At 35.1% G+C, this 14,399-nt stretch overlaps 1 long non-coding RNA gene across 3 annotated transcripts in view; it reads left to right on the forward strand.

The window, feature by feature from the left end:
• The window catches only part of LOC118521887 (uncharacterized), a 168,010-nt gene extending 158,260 nt beyond the window's left edge, over nucleotides 1-9,750 (forward strand). For all 3 annotated transcript variants that reach the window (XR_013444522.1, XR_013444521.1, XR_004910350.2), the window contains 2 exons: nucleotides 3,625-4,487; nucleotides 5,433-9,750. This is a non-coding gene — a long non-coding RNA (uncharacterized LOC118521887). The remainder of the gene's footprint in view (nucleotides 1-3,624; nucleotides 4,488-5,432) is intronic.
• The last annotated feature ends 4,649 nt before the right edge of the window (nucleotides 9,751-14,399 follow it).

Below are 14,399 nucleotides of genomic sequence, written 5' to 3' on the forward strand. Positions count from 1 at the left end.
TATCTGGCTTTATGACTTTGTATAATTCTTTGTATTCATGGCTTCCAAATCTTATAACTACAGGCCCGGTATCTTTCTTTAGCTGAAAAGTCCTATGTCCGTTTGGGCCCCCAAGCCCCAGACTGTTGGAAACTAAATTAAAAAAAACTGAAATATACTTGTCAGCATCCTATTTTAAAACTATCATTTTTATATCCTACTTCTAATGGCACCTGAATTTTCCCAATAAACCAGGTTGGGAACTTTAGTCATCATCCCTCTTTCCTTAAATTTCTTGTATCAGTCACTATGGATTGTTGATTTTTACCACTGCATTATGTCTTGTGGCTCCTCTGCTCCTTCCCTGTTACAGATTCCCTTGTCAAAGTCTTCTATGTATCTTTCACATGGACTCCTGCAATAGGTTCCAAGATAGATTTTACCCTTTTCCATATGTGCACCCAGATGTTTATAGCAGTATTATCAACAATAGCCAAATTATGGAAAGAGCCCAAGTGTCCCTCAACTGATGAATGAATAAAGAAGATGTGGAATATTACTCAGCCATCAAAAAATGAAATCTTGCCATTTGCAATGACATGGATGGAGTTAGAGTATTATGCTAAGTGAAATAAGTCAAACAAAGACAAATACCATATGATTTCACTCATATGTGGAATTTAAGAAACAAAATAAACTAGCAAAGGGGAAAAGAGAGAGGCAAACTAAGAAACAGAGTCTTAACTATAAAAAACAAACTGTAATGGTTACCAGAAGGATGGGTGAAAGAGGTGATGTGGATTAAGGAGTGCACTTGTTGTGATGAGCACCTAGCGTTGTATGGAAGTGTTGAATCATTAAATTGTACACCTGAAACTAGTGTTACACTGTACATTAACTAAGTGGAATTTAAATAAAAACTAAAAGAAAAGATTTTACCTTTTTCATCTTCCCTGGACACTTTTTTCCAGAATAACCTTATGTTTTGATTATATCACTCCCTTATCCAAAACCTTTCATTCTCCACCACCTCCAAAATCAAGTCATAATTTCTTAGCCTAACATTCAGTACCCTTCATTATCCTTTATTATCTGTCCTACCTAATTTTCTGTTGGTTGTATTCACTGATCCTTGGTGTCTCTTTTGTTTGCTCTCTGTGATGTATGTACCCAAAGTCCCATATTTATTTATTTATTTATTTATTTGGGAAGAGGCAACTAATTTATTTTTTTCTTCCATAGAACAATGCATAGGTAATAGCCTATTGTGTGTACAAATTACAGTCAAGCTGCAAAAATGCTGTATACTTTTAACATTCTTTTTTTTCTCTTATTTAGAATGACCAACAGTCCCTATTTGCCTGGGATTGAGAGGTTTCCTGGGATGCAGGATTTCCAGTGCAAAAACCTGGGAAATCACAGGCAAACTATGATGAGTTGGCCTCCCTAGATTTGATATAGTCAGCATTATCCAGACATGCCACTTTCTATGACTTTGCTCACATCCCTCTGACCAGAATGGCTACCCATCCATATTCTCTCCATTAAAATTCTAGCCATTTATTTCTGTCTTCGAAGAAGTCTTTTTCCCAAGTCAGAATTAATATTTTCCTCTAGTGCTCTCACAGCAGTTTGGTTTTTTCCTCCTCTGTTATAACACATACCACTTTCTTCAAAAAATTGTGGTTAATTGAGTATATATAGTACATATTCATCTCCTTCTCTTTGTAAACTCTTTGAGGGCAGGAACCATGTATCATTTATCTCCATACCTGGCATAATGCTTTATCTACAATAGGGATAAATAAATACTTGTTTGATGAAAACTGTGGATCAAAGAGAAAGGTGAGGGCAAGGAAATAAAGAAATGTGAGTAGAAGGGGGTTGTAGAGTGTGGAAGAGACAGGAAATTGGAGAATCTCCAGCATGTCTGGCTCTTTTCTCCTGCAATGATATCCCACCCAAACATTTTTCCTAATAACCATCCAAAAACAACCAGTAATCTACTTTAGTAATTGGTTTTCATCAACTTCTTACTGATTACCTAGTCTTGTTTACTGTTTACCTCTGCTGGAAACACTAATTATTTACCTACTTCTCTCTACCACCCAACATTATACAACTGTCTATTTCCTATTTTCAGAAGCTCTTACCCATATCACTTTTAGCTTGTCATTTTGTATCCATCCATGGTAAACATCCTCTATCCCCACCCTCTCTACCCCTAAAACTTTCACCAATACTGACATGGGAAAGTTTGTACTTCATCATTTGCTACTATCTTCAGTCCCAACCCACTCATAACTTATTTTGGGGCCATATGATAATAGGATATTCTCTAAGATTACACTTGCAGAGTGGAATGTTGGGGTAAAAACGCCTAAAAGTAGGGAATTGGTTCTTCCATTTTAATATCCTTAGTCTCTGTGTGCTGGTCTTAATTTGGGGAAGTAAGTGGGAGTTATGGGGGAACTTGCATTAAGAACACTTGGTTTTAGATACTTATTGTGACCTTGATATACCTCATAGGTCATGGTCACCCTTTACTGAACTAAACTTTTCTTTAAGCAAATTAAATTGAACAAATGGATATTGAGCATCTGTAATATGTGTGACACTGTGCTACCTACTGTGTTCTTACAGGACTCTGCACATACTTCTATTAGAGCATTCTGTGTATTACATTGTAGCTGTTGGTTTAGAGTTTGTTTTTTTCACTAAACTGCGATGAGAATATGTTTTTTCAAGTGCATCCAGTGCTCAATACAGTGTCAAGGACAAAAGGGGTGCTCAATAAATGTTGGAGGGATAAATGTATAGGCACTTTAAAATAAAAACAGAAATAAATGAAAGACATGGTCCCTCCTCTGGAAGAGGTCACTAACAAGCAGGTAGAAAGGGAGAAGAGCTCTGAATACAAATAACTGTAAACAAGTCAGAGAAACAATTCTTGCCATTCTGTTTTATATAACCCAGTAAAAAACTATGAGATTCATTTTGACCAGGAGATCTTGAGTCTATTTAAATTTGAACTCAATGAGACTTTGGGGGATGACTTAATAATGGCTTATGACAGGTTTATCTTTGGTCCCAATTTTCCCATATTGTCTTCAAGTTAGGTTTTTATTTTGTCTTAGAAATTCATGATTTGATGACCAGTTTTATTTTTATGTTAACCAATATTTTTTCTCACCATGGATAGAGGGACTAATATTAAAAATCACAATAGGTTTGTTGTTTTTGTTGGGAGAGGAAGAAGAAAAATGAGAAGGAAGAGATATGGTAACCAAATTTTCTAAGCCTAACACTGATACGGATATTCTGACAAGTATGAGTCAACTTTCAGGAACACCATGTTGGAATATTAGAGCTGGGAATTACCTCAGATAATTTAATTATGAGGGACAATGTGATGCTTAAGGGTATGGGCTCTGCAGACAGAAATGGTTTTGAATCTTGGTCTTGCCACTTCTATATAACCTTGGCTAAACCATCTAACTTCTCTGAACTTTATTTTTGTCATCTGTAAAATAATTTTTGTGTTAGAGTGTTATTATAAATATTAAATAAAATGATGCATAAAACATTATCTTTAGTATACAGTAAACATTCAGTAAATTTATTTCTATTCTTCTGTTATTACAGGAGCCTGAATATGATGCTCAAGTGACACAGGCATTGACTACAAGTTGGACAAAATGGGCTTTTAGTTTATTCCAGGCCTGAGACTCTGAGTTTGTAATTCTTCGGCTGGGAGGAAAGTAAACTTTACTTACCAATGCCTGTGCTGATCAGATAACCTCAAAGCCCAGACACACTGCATAATTCTCCGACAGCAATAACTCAGCTGGCAGTTCCCAGGCAGAGATGTGGGAGAAAGTCCAATATCCGGGAAGCGCTAGGATCTACAACTTCCTGTGGTCTGCCTAGTGAAATTTGACCAGATAAGAACAGTTAATAAGCAGTTCTTGAGATAGAAAATCTTCTTTTATCTCTGAATGTGGATATATTGATGTTAAATATCTGAATGGATGAGGTTAATTTGAATAATCTTCTATTGTTGCAAGAAATATGGAAAAATGTTCAGGAAAACTTGAAAAACTCTTCATACCTATGGCATGAACTGAAAGAAGTATTTTCTTATTCTGAAAAATGACGACTCCACTGTTTTGTGTGAGGGTAGAAGCTTTTAAGGGCTGGACCCTGAGGTACCCCATTGTGGTGCCTAGGAGGAAGTCAAGACTCATTCTGGACCTGCCTTCTGTAACACTTTGCAAGTCATGCCAGATTCCCATCAAGGCTGAACAATTTACCTTGAGGTCCCTAAATATTTCCAACTGCAATTAATGGCTTGAAAAAGAAAACAAGCATTGCAATGAAAGCATTTAATGGCTATAAATTCAATTGCCAAGAAGTTCTTCTCTTTTGAATACTCAAAGGACAGGATCCCTGGGCAATGACTTATTATTTCCCTTACCAGCACAGCAATGATTCCAGAGACTGTCCAGGTAAATATTTTGATAACTAGATTCCCCTAGTGATCCTCCCTCCTTTATTATCTTGAAACAATTTTATAACTGTGATCATATGCCCCCTTTTCTCCTGTCATCATGCAGGGGTGAATTTACTATAACACGTCAGAAGCTGTATTCATGGCTCAAACTCCCTTTGTAAGCAAACCCAAACTATGGGCCTGATAAAGATTTAGCAAGAAAGCAGCATAGCTTAGTATTTGAGTGAGATCTCTGTTGTTAGGTGATCCTGAGTTGAATTCCCAGTTCTGCCACTTACTAATTGTGTCACTTCTGTGCATCTCAGTTTCTTCATCTGGAAAATGGGTATTATTATAGTCATACTTATCTAATAGGGTTGTTTCAGGATAAAATAAAACAATGCACAGCAGTGCCTGATTCAAATGTTCAGTAAATAGTAGCTACTATTATTATTGAGAAGCAGATTTCCTCATCAAGTTCACCAGATGAGAGGATGTAATGGAAGTGGTAATCGTGAATATAAGTACTTTATGAAGTATGAAGTAGTTCCGAGAGTATACCATCGATTTTTCTGTTGAGTTGGCATTTGCTAGTATTAGAGGTATTTGTGGAGGGCTGCAACTATAGTCCCTTAGGACCTCTACAACTCCTGGGACTACAGGATGCTTGGACAATAGCAATTTTGAACACCAAATCCTTGGTCATTAAAGCAAAGTGGGTAAAAAAATAACCATTAGTTATATTACAAGACAGGATAAACACTGGGGTATAATACTTGTGCCTGTCTTACTGTTTTACTTCTCCAGCAAAAGGTTGACAGTTCCCTATTTGGCTTTTGCATCAAACATAAACCCAACAAGGTGGTGGAAATGCATTTATAATTCTTGCTTTTGGGGATATGGCTTGGATAAGTTGGAAAATAAAGTTGAGGCATTCTGTGAAGGACTCCCATTCTTTTAGGAGTTGGAAACACATCTGAGATCTGCACTGAAGAGAGAAGGGAAGCTGGAAGACACAGTGGATTGGCTTTTCATACACATGGGATTGGACTGAGATGGGATTGGATTAATTGGATTGAAGTGCTAAGAGTATGGAATTGTCCATTTTTGTTGTTGGAGTATCAGTTGCCGGGTATAAAGATGTTTGCTGAGACAGTGAGATCTAGGTCCTAAGGCACCTGAATGAACTTGACACAAAACTGGGGAAATCATTTGCCTCTGCCTCTCTAAGACTTAGGTTTTCTTTTCTTTTTCTTTTTTCCTTTTTTAAAGATTTATTTATTTTTACAGAAAGAGAGTGAGAGAGTGAACGCAAAGGGGGGAGGGGTAGCGGGAGAGGGAGAGAGAGAATCCTAAGCAGACTCTGCGCTGAACACAGAGCCTGATGTGGGGCTCCATCTCGCGACCCTGAGATCATGACCTGAGCTGAAACCAAGAGTTGGACGCCTTAACCAACTGCACCACCCAGGGGCTCCTTTTTCTTTTTTAAAAATCAAAGTGAAATTTATATATAGTGAAATACGCATATTTTAAGTGTAAAATTGATGCATTATGAAAAATGTATATACCTATGTAACCACAACCTCAGTAAAGATATGAAATATTTCTACAGTCCCCCAAAATTCTCTTGTATTCCCTTCCAGTCCAGTCTCTACTGCAACTGGCAACCACTGTTCTGTTTTCCATTCCCCCCAGATTGGCTTTGCCAGCTCTTAAACTTCATATGCATAAAAGCATACAATATGCATGTTTTTTTGTATCTAGCTTCTTGTACTTAACATTTTTGAGATTTATCCATGTTGTTGCATGCATGTATTAGTTGTTTCTTATTACTGAGGGATGTCCATGGTATGAATATACTGCAGTTGATTTACCTATTCTTATACTGATAGAATTTGATTTGTTTTTGATTTGGGGCTATATTGAATAATGCTGCTATAAACATTTATGTACAAGTCATTTTGTGGACATATGTTTTCAGTTATCTTTGGCAAATATCTAAGAGTCTAGTGGCTGGGTCAAATAGATATAGGTTTATTTTTTTTCAGTTGTTTTTTGAAATTGTTTGTAAAATTTTACCAGCCCACCAGCAATATATACGAGTTCCTGTTGCTTCACACCCTTGCCAAAAATTGGTGGTGTTGGTATTTTTTATTTTAGCCATTCTGGTGGGTGTGTGGTAGTATCTCATTGGGTTTTTTGCTTGTTTGTTTGTTTTTATTAGGTTTCTATTTTTTTATAGTATATCATAAGTTTTTAATGTAGAGTTCATTAGTTGTGTATAACACCCAGTGCTCATCACAACACGTGCCCTCCTTATGTCTCATTGGTTTTTTAAAAAACTATTTTGAAACTACTGGATCATATGGTATTTCGATTTTTAACTTTTTGAGGAACCTCTATACTGTTTTCCACAGTGGCTGTACTAATTTACATTCCCACCAACAGTATACAAGGGTATTTACCCAAAGAAAATGAACACACTAATTCAAAAAGATATATACACTCTGATGTTTATTGCAGCATTATTTACAATAGACAAGATATGGAAACAACCTAGGTATCCACTGATAGACAAATGGATAAGGAAGATGTGGTATATATACACAATATTACGCAGCCATAAAAAAAAAAAGGATGAGATCATGTCATTTGTGACAATATGGATGGACCTAGAGGGTAGTATACTAAATGAAATAAGTCAGACTGAGAAAGACAAATACCACATGATTTCACTCCTAGGTGGAATCTTAAAAAAAGCAAATGTGGGTGTCTGGGTGGCTCAGTGGGTTAAGCATTTGCCTTTGGCTCAGGTCATGATCTCAGGTTCCTGAGATCCAGCCCCGCATCGGGCTCCCTGCTCACTGGGGAGTCTGCTTCTCCTTCTCTCTCTGCCCCTCCTCCCTGCTCATTCCCTCTCTCTCTCAAATAAGTAAATAAAATCTAAAAAAAAAAAGCAAATGAATAAACAAACAAAAAACAGAATCAGACCTGTAAATACAGAGGACAAACTGAAGGTTGCCAGAGGGGCGAGGGGTGGGGAATGGGCAAAATGGATGAAGGGGAGTGGGAGATACATGCTTCCAGTTATGGAATGAATATGTTACGGGAATGATCCTGAGTTGAATTCAGGAATGAAAAACACAGCATAAAGAATATAGTCAATGATATTGTAATAGCATTGAATGGTGACAGATGGTGGCTACACCTGAGCATAGCATAACATATAGAGTTGAGTCACTATGTCATACACCTGAAACTAATGTAAAAATGTGTCAGTTATACTCAAATAAAAAAAATAAAAAAATATTTTGAAATCACTTTAGATTTAGAGAAAAGTTATACAGTACAGACAGTTCTCATACAGTTTCACCTTAAGATTACCCTCTTATTGTGGTTTTAATTGGCAACTTCCCTAGTGCCATATAATGCTGGGTGGGTTTCATAAGACTACTGGCAATTCAGTCTTCTTTTCTGAAGTATATGCTCAAATCTTTTGCCTTTTTTTGGTTGGGCTGTGTTTTTGTTATTGATTTTTAGGAGCTTCTTGTATATTCTAAACATAATATTTTATCAGATTAGAAACATTGTGAATATTTTCTCCCAGGTGGTGGTTTGCCTTTTCATTTCCTTAATGGTATTTTTGAAGAACAGAAGTTTTAAATTTTGATGAAGTTCAATTTATCCATTTTTAAGTGATTAGTGCTTTTTGTGATCTGTCCAGGAGATTTTACTACTGTCAGTGTGATAAAAATATTTTATATTTTCTTCTAGAAGCTTTATAGTTTTAGCATTTAGTTTGGTCTATGATCCATCCTCAGTTAATTTTAAAGTATGGTGTGAGGTAAGAGTAGAGGTTCACTTCTTATACATATCTATATTAGTATTCATTTTTGGGCTGTTATAACAAATTGCAACAATCTGAGTGGCTTAAAGTAACATAAATTTATTATCTCACAGTTCCACAAGCCAGAAATCCAAAATCAAGATGTCAACAGGCTCTGGGGAAAAAATCCTTCCTTACTTGTTCCAGCCTTTCGTGGCTCCAGCCATTCCCTGGTTTGTCACAGCATAACTCCAATCTCTGCCTCCCTCTTCACATGGTCTTCTTCTCTGTGTGTCATTTGATTTCTCCTCTTCTTGTAAGGACATCAGTTATTGGATTTAGAGATTTTTCTAATTCCAGCATGGTATCGTCCTGAGATCCTTAACTAATTACAACTGCAAAGAAACTTTCTCCAAATAAGGTTACATTCTGAGCTTTTAGGTAGATATAAATTTGTATGTGGGGGATATTATTAAACCCACTACAATATCCAGTTGTTCCGCCACGATTTATTGAAAAGACTACCATTTTGCCATTGAATTACATTGCAATCTTTGTCAAAATTTAATAGCCTTTATAGGTGTGGCTCCAGTTGTGGACTCTGTATTCTGATCCATTGTTCTATTTGTTTATGTTTAAAGCAATGCCACTTTAAATATAGCTTTAGAGCACGTCTTAAAATCAGGTGGTGTGTCATCCTTATTTTCCTTTTCAAAGTTGTTTGGCTATTCTAAGTCCTTTGTTTTTGATATGTGTTTTATTTTATTTTTATTCAAGTATAATGAACATAGTGTTATATTAGTTTCAGGTATATAATATGATTCAACAATGCTATACATTTCTCAGTGCTCATCATGATAACTGTACTCTTAAACCTCTATTTCCCCCTGTTTTTGATATATTTTTCAGCAATTTCTACAAAAATTCCTCTGGGATTTTGACTGGATTGTGTAGAACATACAGATGAGTACAGAGAGAATTAACATCTCATAGAAATGAAATTGATTTTTGTATGTTGACCCTGTAGTCAGTGAACCTTATAAATTTACTTATTGCTATTGGCTTTTTATTTTCACAAATGCTTTAGAATTTGCTACCTACAAGATTTTGCTGTTTGCAAATAAAGACAGTTTTCCAGTTTGATGTCCTTTATTTTTGTTTTCTTACCATATTTTACCAGCAAGAACCTCCAGTGCAACACTGAATATAAGTGGTGAGAGTGGACGCCTTTAACAGGGTTCTAAGCTCAGGTGGAGATAATTCAGTTTTTCACCTGAATGATACTAACAGTAGGGCTTTTGTTGTTTATGTTTTTGGTAGATACTGTTAATCAGGTTGAGGATGCTCCCTTCCATTTCTAGTTTGCCAAGAGTTTTTATCATTAACAGGTGTTGAATTTGATCAAATTCTTTTTCTGCATTTGTTAAAATGACATATGGCATTTCTCCTTTATTCTATTTATATAATTAATAGCATTGATTTAGTTTTTTGAATACTGAATCTCCCTTGCAATCCTGCGTTAAACACATACTCATAATGTAGTATCCCTTTCAATATATTCAATTGTATTCATTTTGCCATTTTTTTTTGAGGATTTTTGTATCTATATTCTTAGGGAATGTTGATCTCGTTTTTCCTTGTAGTGTCATTGTCTGATTTTATTATCAATGTAATAATCATAAAAATACTTTTAAAGTAGTTTGCTTTCTTCTATTTTCTGAAAGAGTTCGTATAGCATTGATTGCTTTTCCTCTTAAATGTTTGGTTGAATTTGCCAAAAAAAAAAAAAAAAATTGATCCTGGAGGTTTTTTTTCTCTTTTCAGCTTTACTGAGATATAATGGACATATAACATTATATAAGGTTAAGGTGTACAGAGTGTTGACTTGATATGCTTATATATTGCAATATGATTATCACTGTAGCATTAGCTAACACTTCCGTCAGGTCACATAATTACCATTTCTTTTTTGCGGTCGTGGAGGTTTTTTTTGTTGGAAAATTTTAAACCACTAGTTCAATTGTTTTAATTGGTATAAAGTTATTCAGAGCAATTTCTTCTTCAGTTAATTTTGTTAATTTGTATCTTTGTACATTTCATCTAAATTATCAAATTTATTTGTGTGAAATCTCCTTTTTCTTTTTTATTATTTTAGAGCTATAATGATGTCCCTTCTCTTATTCCTGATGGCTATTTTTTTTCATTTTTCTTGAACAGTCTAGATAGATATTTGTCAATTTTATTGATATTCTTAAAAATTGGCTTTTGGTTTACAAATTTACCTCTAAGTACTGCTTTAGTGGCTCCTGCAAATTTTGATAAGTTGTATTTTAATTATAATTCCATTTAAAATATATTCTTATTTCATTTGTGTTTTTTCTATGACCCTTGGTTTATTTAGAATTATGTTTCTTAATTTCCAAATATTTGGGTCCTTCCTAGGTATCTTATTATTACTAAGTATTATTATTGATAAGTTTAATTCTGTTGGTGCCAGAAAACATACTATATGATTTTAATCTTCTAAAATGTATTGTTTTATACCACAGCACACACACAATTCTAGTGAAAAGAATGTGCATTATATACATTTATATGGATTAGTGTTCTATAAATATCAATTAGGTCAAGGTATTTATAGTACTGTACAGGTCTTCCATTTGTTTGCTAATTTTTTTTGTCTAGTTGTCTTATTAATTGCTGAGAAAGGAGTGTCAAAATCTCCAACCATGATTGTGAAAATGTCTATTTCTCCCTTTGATTTTGTCAAATTTTACTTCAGGTATTTTGAAATTCTACTATTAGGCACATATGTATTTATGATGGCTCTTTCTTCCTGATTAATTGAGGCTGTTATTATGAAATACCTTCCTTTATTTCTGTTAACACTTTTTGTCTTGAAAACTATTTTATCTGGTATTATAGCCACTCTAGTTTTCTTATCTTTATTTTTACATTTATATACTTTTATAACCATTTACTTTCGACCTATCTTTGTCTATATATTTAAAGTGCTTTTCTAATGAAGAAAATATATTTGGATTTTGCTTCTTCTATTCCGAAAATCTCTGCAATTTGAGTGTTTAATACTTAAGTGTTTAATGTAATTATTGATATAGATGTGTAGCTCATTTTATTATTTCATTGTTATTTTGTCACCTCTTAAAAATTCTTTCCCTTTGGTCCTCTTTTAATAACTTTTTTGGGATTATTCAAGTATTTTAGAATTTCATTTTTAATTTTGCTATTGGTTTTTTAGCTATATTGCTTTTACTGTTCTTAGTGATTTTTCTAATGCATAGATTCCACCTTTTTGAATAATTTGTATCACTCTGTCTCCAACTTTGTTAACCATTTTTTCTACCATCTCGAAGCCATTGAATTTTCATTTCAAATGGTATACTTTTCAGTTCTAGAACTTCCATTTGATTCTTTTTCATAGTTTCAAATACCATGTTAGGATACCCATTTACCTACTTATTTTGGCCACTTTTTCTTTTAAGTCCTTGAACATTTTTGGGGGGATTTATGAAAATGTTTATTTCTCTGTACTATATGAAAGTCTGTTCACACTTCCACAACTAGGAATATTTCAAAGGCTCATGTAGTAAACATAGGAGTTTACACTTATCAGTTTAAATCACAGTTCTTAGAATAGTGTAAACTCCTTGAACATGTTTTTGATAGCTTTTAAAAATTATCCTTCCCCACCAATTCAACATCTGGATGATTATAGTCTCTATTTCTACTCACTTTTTTCTTTTCTTTTTTTGAAAAGATTTTATTTACTTATTTTTCAGAGACAGAGACAGAGAATATGAGTGTGGGGGAGGGGCAGAGGGAGAAGCAGGCTCCCTGCTGAGCTAGGAGCCTGATGTGTGACTCGATCCCAGGACCCTGGGATCATGACCTGAGTCAAAGGCAGATAGATGCTTACCCAACTGAGCCACCCAGGCATCCCTCCACTCACTTTTTTCTTATAAATTCGTGTTACATTTTTCTGTTTATTCATATAGCTAGCAATATTTGATTACATAGTGGATACTAATGATATTTTATAGAGATTTTTGATTCTCTTATTTTCCTCCTAAGGACATTTTGATTTTTGTCCCAACTGACAAATTATAGGCTAATCATCTTGAACTTTTGGAGCCTTCATTTTACTTTGTTAGTTGGAGTCTGATTCTGTATTACCCTTAACCTTGGGGTAAATCTTTAATCCTTGGACATAGTCTTTATTCCTAAGGCATGGTCCTTTGAGAGTTTTAGTAGAAAGCCCAAGATATTTATGAATGTTTTCTAACTTGGTGGAATTCAGTCTCCAGAGTCTGTCTCCCTTATGGTAAGCAACTACTAAAATCTCTGTTCCAATTTTTCAGCTTTATTTCTGCTGCTTTCTGTCAGTTTTCTTATTATTTTTTCTGTAAATGCACAGTTCAGGGGTCATTTAAGTATTTGATGGGAATTTGTACATAAAAATTGGGACTCACCTCTCCATGACACTCTTATTTTAAGGATTTTTCCTTCAATTTCTAGCCACCCTGGCAAGTCCCAACTCTATCCTCCGATACCTCAAGCCAGATTCCAAATTGGTTCTTTTTTTAAAAAAATATTCAAAAGAAAAAAATCTTTGCATGACATATCTCACAGGATAAAATGTGCAGATGCATTTATAATAGAAAACGAGAATGTACAGTTATCTGTAATTTCTAATATAACACATATCTCAGTCTCTGGGGATGGGTCTGTGTAACCTTGGGAACAATTACTATTCTCTCAGTAATCTATAAAATGGAAAGTAATATCTCTCTGAATTTTACTTCATAGAAAATGCCAGTTTTCTGGTCAGTCCTCTGTTTTCATTTTACTTGGTCTATCAGCAGCATTTGGCAGAGGTGATCATTCCCTTCTTGATACCCTTTGTTTTTTTTTTGTTTTCTAGGATGACGCACTCCCCTGATTTGCTTTATAACTCACTGGCCACTCTATTTCAATATTTTTTGCAGGTTATTTTCTTTCTTTCTTTTTTTAAAAAAAAAGATTATATATTTGAGAGAGAGAGAGTGAGCATGAACAGGGGGGAGGGGCAGAGGGAGAGGGAGAGAAGCAAACTCCCTACTGAGCATGGAGGCCAACACAGGGCTCCATCCCAGGACCCCAAGATCATGATAGCCAAAATCAAGAGCTGGCCATTTACCCAAATGAGCCACCCAGGCGCACCTTTGCAGGCTCTTTTCTCCATGACCTTTCAAGGTTGGAGTTCCTCAGGTCTCAGTTCTTGGATTTTTTTTGTCTTCTGTAGCTACTTATCTCTTGGTGATCTCATCTAGTCCCATGGCTTTAAATATACTCTATATGTTGATAATTTCGGAATAGCATGGAGGACATTAGGAGAAGGAAGGGAAAAACGAAGGGGGGGAAATCGGAGGGAGAGATGAACCATGAGAGACTATGGACTCTGAGAAACAAACTGAGGGTTTTAGAGGGGAGGGGGGTGGGGGGATGGGTTAGCCCGGTGATGGGTATTAAGGAGGGCACGTACTGCATGGAGCACTGGGTGTTATATGAAAACAATGAATCGTGGATCACCACATCAAAAACTAATGATGTATTGTATGGTGACTAACATAACATGATAAAATAAAATTTAAAAAAATTCCCATATTTACATTTCCAGTTCACATCTCTCCCCTGAACTCCAGACTCATATATTTAACTGAAATTGTCTCTTTTTTGTTTAATGGGCATTTCAAAATTAACATGTGAAAAACTGAAATTTTGCTCTCTACACTTCTTCTCTCCAAAATATTCCCTAGTATCCCTTATTTCCATTATCCCCTATCTTCAGTTGTTTAGAGCATAAACATCTGAGTCATCCTTAATTCTTTCTTCACATCCCTGATCCAATTCATCATTGAATCCTGGTGACCCTTCTCCAAATATTTCAAAAACCCTGTCACTTCTCACCACATTGATTTCCACCTTGTTTAAGCCACCATCATCTTTTACCTGGGTTTTTGCAATATCCTTCTAAGTAATCTCTATGCTACTACCCTTGCCCCATTAAAATAAATTTTTCCTACAACATTCAGAGTAACCTTT

This window comes from Halichoerus grypus, chromosome X (genome assembly GCF_964656455.1).
Source record: "Halichoerus grypus chromosome X, mHalGry1.hap1.1, whole genome shotgun sequence".
Taxonomy (NCBI): domain Eukaryota; kingdom Metazoa; phylum Chordata; class Mammalia; order Carnivora; family Phocidae; genus Halichoerus; species Halichoerus grypus.